Source organism: Schistocerca americana, chromosome 4 (genome assembly GCF_021461395.2).
Source record: "Schistocerca americana isolate TAMUIC-IGC-003095 chromosome 4, iqSchAmer2.1, whole genome shotgun sequence".
In the NCBI taxonomy this organism is placed as follows: domain Eukaryota; kingdom Metazoa; phylum Arthropoda; class Insecta; order Orthoptera; family Acrididae; genus Schistocerca; species Schistocerca americana.
The window spans coordinates 708,956,290-708,963,465 of NC_060122.1; positions in this window are offsets into that span (position 1 = coordinate 708,956,290).

Sequence of the window (7,176 nt, forward strand, 5' to 3'; positions counted from 1 at the left end):
CTATGCCCGACCCAAGCAGGGCAAAGGAGTCTTATTTTCCTGACCGTGTTCCCGCTGAGCTATCCTACGTAGCGGTTTGTTCTCCACGCGTTCATTAGGACTCGGAAATTGATGGATAGCCCTTTTCTACTCGTGTATCAGAAGATGAGGCCCACAGTGGTATGTATTCATTTTGGTCGTTGTAGGCCTGAAAAGGGTGGATTTTATCTGTTTTTACTTTTACTTGTCGGCATTTTTTCTGGATTATTTATTTTAGCTATGAATGGCTTTATTAGCAACTTTGCTTTGTTTCGACTAGTTCTGGCTATCCTCAGTTCGAACCATCATAGCTCACCTCAAGTATATGTTTCCTGTAATAAGCACAATTATCTCTTAAAATCGAGATCCTCTGCACCTAAGAACCTAAAGATCACTTATATTGCTACGCCAACTAACGTAAGGTTTTTGAAGTCTTGTTCCTGTAACCTTCGTGAGTTTCGTCCAAATATGAACCCAGTTATACCAATTTTAATTACTTTTTCCAGGACGTGTATTGAAGGTTCCCTCAATTCATTCTACGTGGCCATATTCACCAAATCCATTTTAGCAAACACGAATTTCGTTTTTGATACTACGTTAGTCTAAAAAATATATGCCTGATAGAAGAAGCTTTTCGTTCGTGTTATCCTTTCTTCACACTGCGTTGCATACCATCAGAATTTTGTATTATAATTTGGTTTAATTTTCCGCCATATTTTCCAGGCTTTAGGTCCTTGTAAGAGTGTTTTACGCTATTTTTATAAGGATTTTTGGGCAACGGATAGGACTTCAGCTTCCAAACCCTAAAGTGAGACTCCCGTTGATATACAAACGTAGCAATGAAATTACACTCCGTTATGTATGTGGAAATTCACATAAAATATTGTTTATTTAAGGATCTTGTGTTCTCTATTGCTTAATCGATAGCTAATGAATATTTTATTTTCTATAACAGATCTAAGTATTTACAAAATATCCTTCACTTATGATACAGGAGTTATTTTAACCAAAGCAAATCCTAATATATATTTCACCAATTTACCAAACTTAAACAATTGCAAATGGCTTATGAAGAATAATAAATGTCGCTTGAGAGAATTTTACACAAGAAAGCCCACTGTGACTCCACCATGTAGCCAGTACTAGAATAACTTATCTAAATAACTACATGAATGCCATTCTGATTGTGTGTTACATAAGCGTTACTACACGTGTGCTTATTCAGGGGAAGCGTGTTTACCACAATCATTTTGGGGAAGCTGGAGCAGCTTTTACAGATACCATTTTGTATTTTCATTGACAGTTGCCTCTGTCCACTGATATCAAGGCAGTATTACTTTATCAGACTTATTTAGTCATACAAGCGTATTAAATATTACCATACATTAATGTAAGTGAAAAGGCAATTCAAAAGCGTTGAGGTGTATCATTGTGACGAAGTTTCCACGTTCAGAATGGTTGATTATTCTAGTGGAGAATTGTACTTAAGACCTGACAAAGTCCAACTACGTCACATGGTATCAAAGAACCAGACTTCCTTCACAGCAGCACCGATCCGCTACCACGTATCCGCACAGCGCTCCAAGACTCGGCAGCCTGTTCCGCCCCTTTGTAACGAGCTACGAGATCACCTGCATAGATGCACGGTTACTGCAGACATTTGTTGAGATCCGGGTTAGTGGCTATGGGGGCAGTTGGCGCGTCACATGCGACGGCCGGTGCAGGACACCTTGAAGTTACTGTTTTTGCTGGTTTCGCTGCCGTTACTTGCCGCAGCCTGGACGGATACGGAAGTCGTGTAGCGATAACGGGTTATTAGTGGAATTGCAGCAATAACCGAATGCTGACACCAGATACAAGGTTGGTACAGTACCCTATTTTCTTAATACCTTAGAGGAAGGACTTGTGGCTCAATATGGGCGGAACAAAAGTTGGGGTGGAGTATTACATGTGCAGATAAGCTGTCCTAGCATCTCATCTTCATGGAACAGGATAATATTTTGAATGCTTATATGAGACAGCCCAACAAATTTAACCGTGCAGGTATATGAATTTGAAAAGGAAACTACACTTCGGAAACACATCGCAGATTGACGTTTTCCTGGAAAAATGATACTGAGAGGGAAACGAAGCCTTCAGAACGGACGTATGAGGTGTATCACGTACAAAGTAATGTGAAGGGATTTAATAAAGATTTGCTTTAGGTGTGGGTTTTTGCTGTGGCCACGGGGTCGTTAGCGTGTTCTGTGTAGTTCCTTGTGGCTCAAAACAATTTCAAGGATGTAAAAAACTGAGTGGCTAGGTAGTAACGAATGCTTAACCTGAATAATAAAATCTTCTGAAGTATATCAAAGTGAATCTGGTCTAGCACGTTGTACTGTATAACTCTTCCTAAACCAGTGCCATTGAAAGAGAGTAAATGTGCGGCATGCTAACATTTATGGGAAAGACTGTCCTAGCGAAAGAGAATAAAATGTGTTACATCTTCAAAGACACTTCAGCTGTCAACAGTTCTAGCCGATGGACGTTTTTCATTATGTCTTTCGACCTCTATCGTTCTGATCTGAAAGAGCGTCACGACGCTAATTGAAGGCCTAACCTCTTGTGACCACTACAGTCCGTTGCGACACGTTATGTAGTCTTACTTTTCGACTCCAGAGGTCTTGTTTCCCTTCGCTTTCTAGTGAAATTAAGCGAAAGTAAACCTGAATGCGTTTTACTCCCGCATGCCTTGTACTGCCAGTACAAATTTGATAGTGCCAGTATCCATCTTAAAAAGGGGCGAGTCTGCAACACTGGAATCAAGGTAGATGTCCACACAATCTTATTTATCAAGGGAAACTGGAAGGAATGGGTAGAAGATACTGGAATGTCGAATGATTGGAAGAGGAACGTAACATGAAGGAAGATGTTCAAGAACATGATACGACGTAGAGCCTTCAGTTCAAACGCCAGACGCTAAGAAGTGGGACAGCATTACTGATTGTACTATATGAACACGAATAAAGCCGCAAGAGCTTTAATACCTCTCAGCTTGAGGTTTTGTTTACACAAGTAAACAAGGTGGAAAGAATTGAGAATATGAGGTAGGTAAACGAGGTTTACTTGTTTTAAGCAGTAACGGTAAATAGTTTTCGCTTAAAAATAATCATGTTAGCTGAGATTCCCAGACTCATAATTTAGTGAATCTACCAGGAAGTAGGTGCCACTGCAATGAGCTTAGAACTATAGGCTGCGCGGCCTGGAATTTTGAGTAATGACGTTGCAGAATACTCCTACTTTCTCGTTGGACTAATTGCCAAAACGGTGCTCTGTTCTCATGATAAGTTTTGACACCCCTGTGTCATTCTACAGAAAAGGCTGAAGGATGCTATGGGAAGGCGTAAAGCATTCCCATTAATTTTTTTTAAGACTAAACTTCTTTTAAAGCAACGGATATTCTTTAAATTTGTTATGTGCGACGTACAGTCCACCAAGAAAGTAATCTGAAAAATCTTGCGGTATCTCAGAAAAACGTCTGAAAGATGGAGAACAGACACGGAAATGGATGTAGTTGGACAAAGGGAGGTAGCATGATCTACATGGTTCTATCACCACGAACAAGATCTGAAAATTCTGTTGCACCCAGCATTCGCATGGTGTCATACATTTACCTCTTTTGCACACTCATGGTAACTTAGCTGGCTTTTCAGGTTAAAATTACTTTGCCTGAAGTTTGACACGTTTTACCTTCGGAGAACCGGTACAGATCTGCAGGTCATGTTCAGTACCTGAGTGGTTTGTGGGGTGGGGTGTTTCACACATTGAATGAGTAACTCGCTGCTCAACTTTTATTTATTATTTAACTTCATTAAAAATGACATTTGGCTTTATACGTTTACAGCACCGGGTAATATGCAATTGCTACTGTTAAAAGTTATACCACGGAGAGCCATTAAAATCATAAAATTTTAACTGAAGTATTTGTACTGACGGCACCATATAGCCTGAAATTCCCAGCAGCGCCATATCAAGGAGCGCTGACATCAGTCTTATCCTCTGCGACAGTCTCTTCTGATTGTTCCACATGAGGGGGTTCGACCACCGTTGGTTCTGCAGGAGACGCGCAGTCTTCCTTCTGCACTTCTGGGTCAGCTTCTTTTGCCTCCTCCACTGCTGTTGGCTGTGGCTCTACCGCAGTTTGAACTTCCACAGCTGGTGTCTCAGCTGCCTTCTGCTTGACCTCCAGAATCACTTTCCCGAAGTTCTCACGGCTGCATAGTTGCGTTATGCCTTCAGCCACCTGGAAGTATCCAAAGGTTACAGACGAGACCTCTTTTCCTATGAAGTTTATAAATACTTAGCACAGTGTACTCACATCTTCGAATGGCAGAACAGCGTGAATACAGGGCTGTATTTTGGCACTGGAATACAGCTTAAATATTTCATTGAGAGATCGCTGCACTGCTTCCAGATGAAGGTCTAGCCATATGCCAATGTTCACTCCTGCTATGCAGTAGTTTTTACTAACTACATCCGCAGAGGACACCGATCCGCTATCCCATTTAGGTCGTATTAACCCCCATGATGTATATTTTGAGTATGTAGCTGTGCTGTTCGACCCTGAAAAGAAGTCATTAACGAACTACGTTAGAAAAGCATACAGCATGAATGCTTGCAGCCTAACTACATCTAATTTTTAAGCAACAGCGCACGCTTTCACCTTATCACGCCGGCGATGAAGCAGGAAACCCAAACCCGGGGCTACCAACAACTAGTTCCAAACAAGTTGCCAAAGCAACGGAAAGAATCCTTGCACATAGCCGTAGAAGGACACTAGGGATAAAGGGCAGGCCAACAGCAATTAATTTGGCTTCGTCCTAGCGACCAACTAGTGAATGAGAAACTTGCCGAGTAATCTCGTCAGTACTTCATTTCATGCTCGAAACTACTTTTTGTTCCCCAGTTTGAGGTTTATCTCTTGTACGATAATTTTTCCTTTACCCTTTGGATCTCAACAATACAGAAGAATTTTTTCACGAAGTACCTTTTCGTATCGGTAACATCGTATACAAGAACGAACTGCGAAACGTGAAGAGACACTTGGGTGAACGACTGATAGTCGTCAATCACCCAGAATTATTACAGGATATATTTCAAACCAAATTCGCATTTTGCTTAGACAGTTCCACTTCTCGTTACTGCCATGAAAACGCTTTAAGCAGATTATAGTCCTTAATAAGCAGAAATGCATCTAAAATCGGTTAGTATTTTATTTTGCTTGCTACTCCAGAGGTAGCATTTCAGAATCAAAGCAGTAGTACGTATTCAGATTTGCATTTAAAGAAATTTTAGACTTACTTCATTCAGTGTCGGCCTCAGGATGATCACCATAAGAAACGACAATGTTGCTGTCGCATAGCAAAATATTCGCGCACCCTGTATATCGGAACGCTGTAAGTGACTGCTACAATGTACTACGTTCGTAAAAGTACTTCATTGTGCCCTTAACTGTCTCGTACAACAGCATCGGCTGTTTCGCTCTAAAAGTACTGGTACTACGAAAGACGGTGATCAAGCGGAAACCACTGGTACTCCAAGGGTTACCGAGTCTTTGGGAGAAGGGTTGCCGAGTTGTTGGTTGGCTTGGGAGGAGTGGACCAAGCAGTGAGGGTATGGGTCCCACCGGATAACGGAAGGGTGGGGAAAGAGGGGGGGGGGGGAGACCCTTGTCCTTTCGAAGGCACCATCCTGACATTTGCCTGAAGCTGTTTAGGGAAATGGATAACTTGAATCAGGATGGCCGGACGGGGGTCTGAACCGTCGTCCTGCGCCACTTCGGCCGACCTCTTGTTGGGAAATTTTGGTAGCCGAGTCTTCATGTCCGAAACAAAAGACATAGTGCTCCCAAACAATTTGAAGTTAACTATATTTAGTAAGGCCTAGTCAACCAATACTTTAGTGACTAGGTCTGACCCATACCTCATACGCCTGGCAGAGTAAAGAGAAATTCCAAAGGAAAACAGCGCTTCTTTGCACGTTCATATAAGACGAAGCCATCAGATTCTCAGTCGACTCCGGTGGCAGATGCTGCAGGATAAAATATTTCTTGTGCAGATTTAAAGGGCGAACGCTTTTAAACGAGTCAACCAATATACTGCTTCCTAATGTGTATCTCTCGCTGAAAATTACAAATGTAAAATTAGGGAGTCGCGTCCACACAGGCTTACCAGCCATGCTGCTCACTAATCATTCGCGGCTACGACAGCCAAAGGATAAAGTTAGTGCCCTCCGCCACACACAGCAAGACTGCTAGCAGAATATAGGTCTTCCTTGAATATGTTACAGTGAGTTACATAGTTTAACCCGACCCATCTAATTATTAAATGATTAATATCTACACACTAGTTTTGCAGGTAGTTTTTTCCGACTGCAAATTAACTTTGAACTCAGTTTGGTGTGGAACGTTATATCCTGCGAAGAGCCTGCAAACACATGGATCTCAACAGAGCCAAAATATATTCCTCGAGAATTGGGCTAGATGAACGAACATTTCTGCATTTTTCTTTAGCAAAGGCTTCCACGTATCACGCCAAATGTGGCTGAGCCTTGTCCTGGATTGCGGCATGATCTGGACAGTACTTCGTACCGGCACCGTCCTGGTGTATCAGTATCAGAACTCTTCCCCAATTATTGGGGAGTGGGTGCCGCAACCTGGGCACGATGGTTCCAGCGTATTATTGCTGCAGTAGGAGGAAATTAATGCCAGCGGACACGGTAGCAGCATATATCACGTACTTCCAATTTAGAACAGGCTGAGGAAGGTTCACACTGCTTTCCACCGCCATTGGACCACCATCTTTCTATACCGGCCAGACTACTCTTGTTGCCTTCGACTATTCACCAGTACACTTTCGACCTGTAGTCATTTTATGGTTTAACGTAGTAACTTTACCACGCTTCAGCCCACGTCAGAACAATATTAGAGTTAGGCAAGTCATCACATGCCCCGTGGAGGCTACGTTACCATTGTCACACTGTTTTAAAGACTTTTCGGCGCTGTCTATGTCGTAACTGAGGAGTACACAGCACCCTTCTCTAGACGAGTTGCTACGTCACGCTATCACAAACCAATTTCTGAATGAACATTATCACATTTTAACTATTTCACCAGGTGGT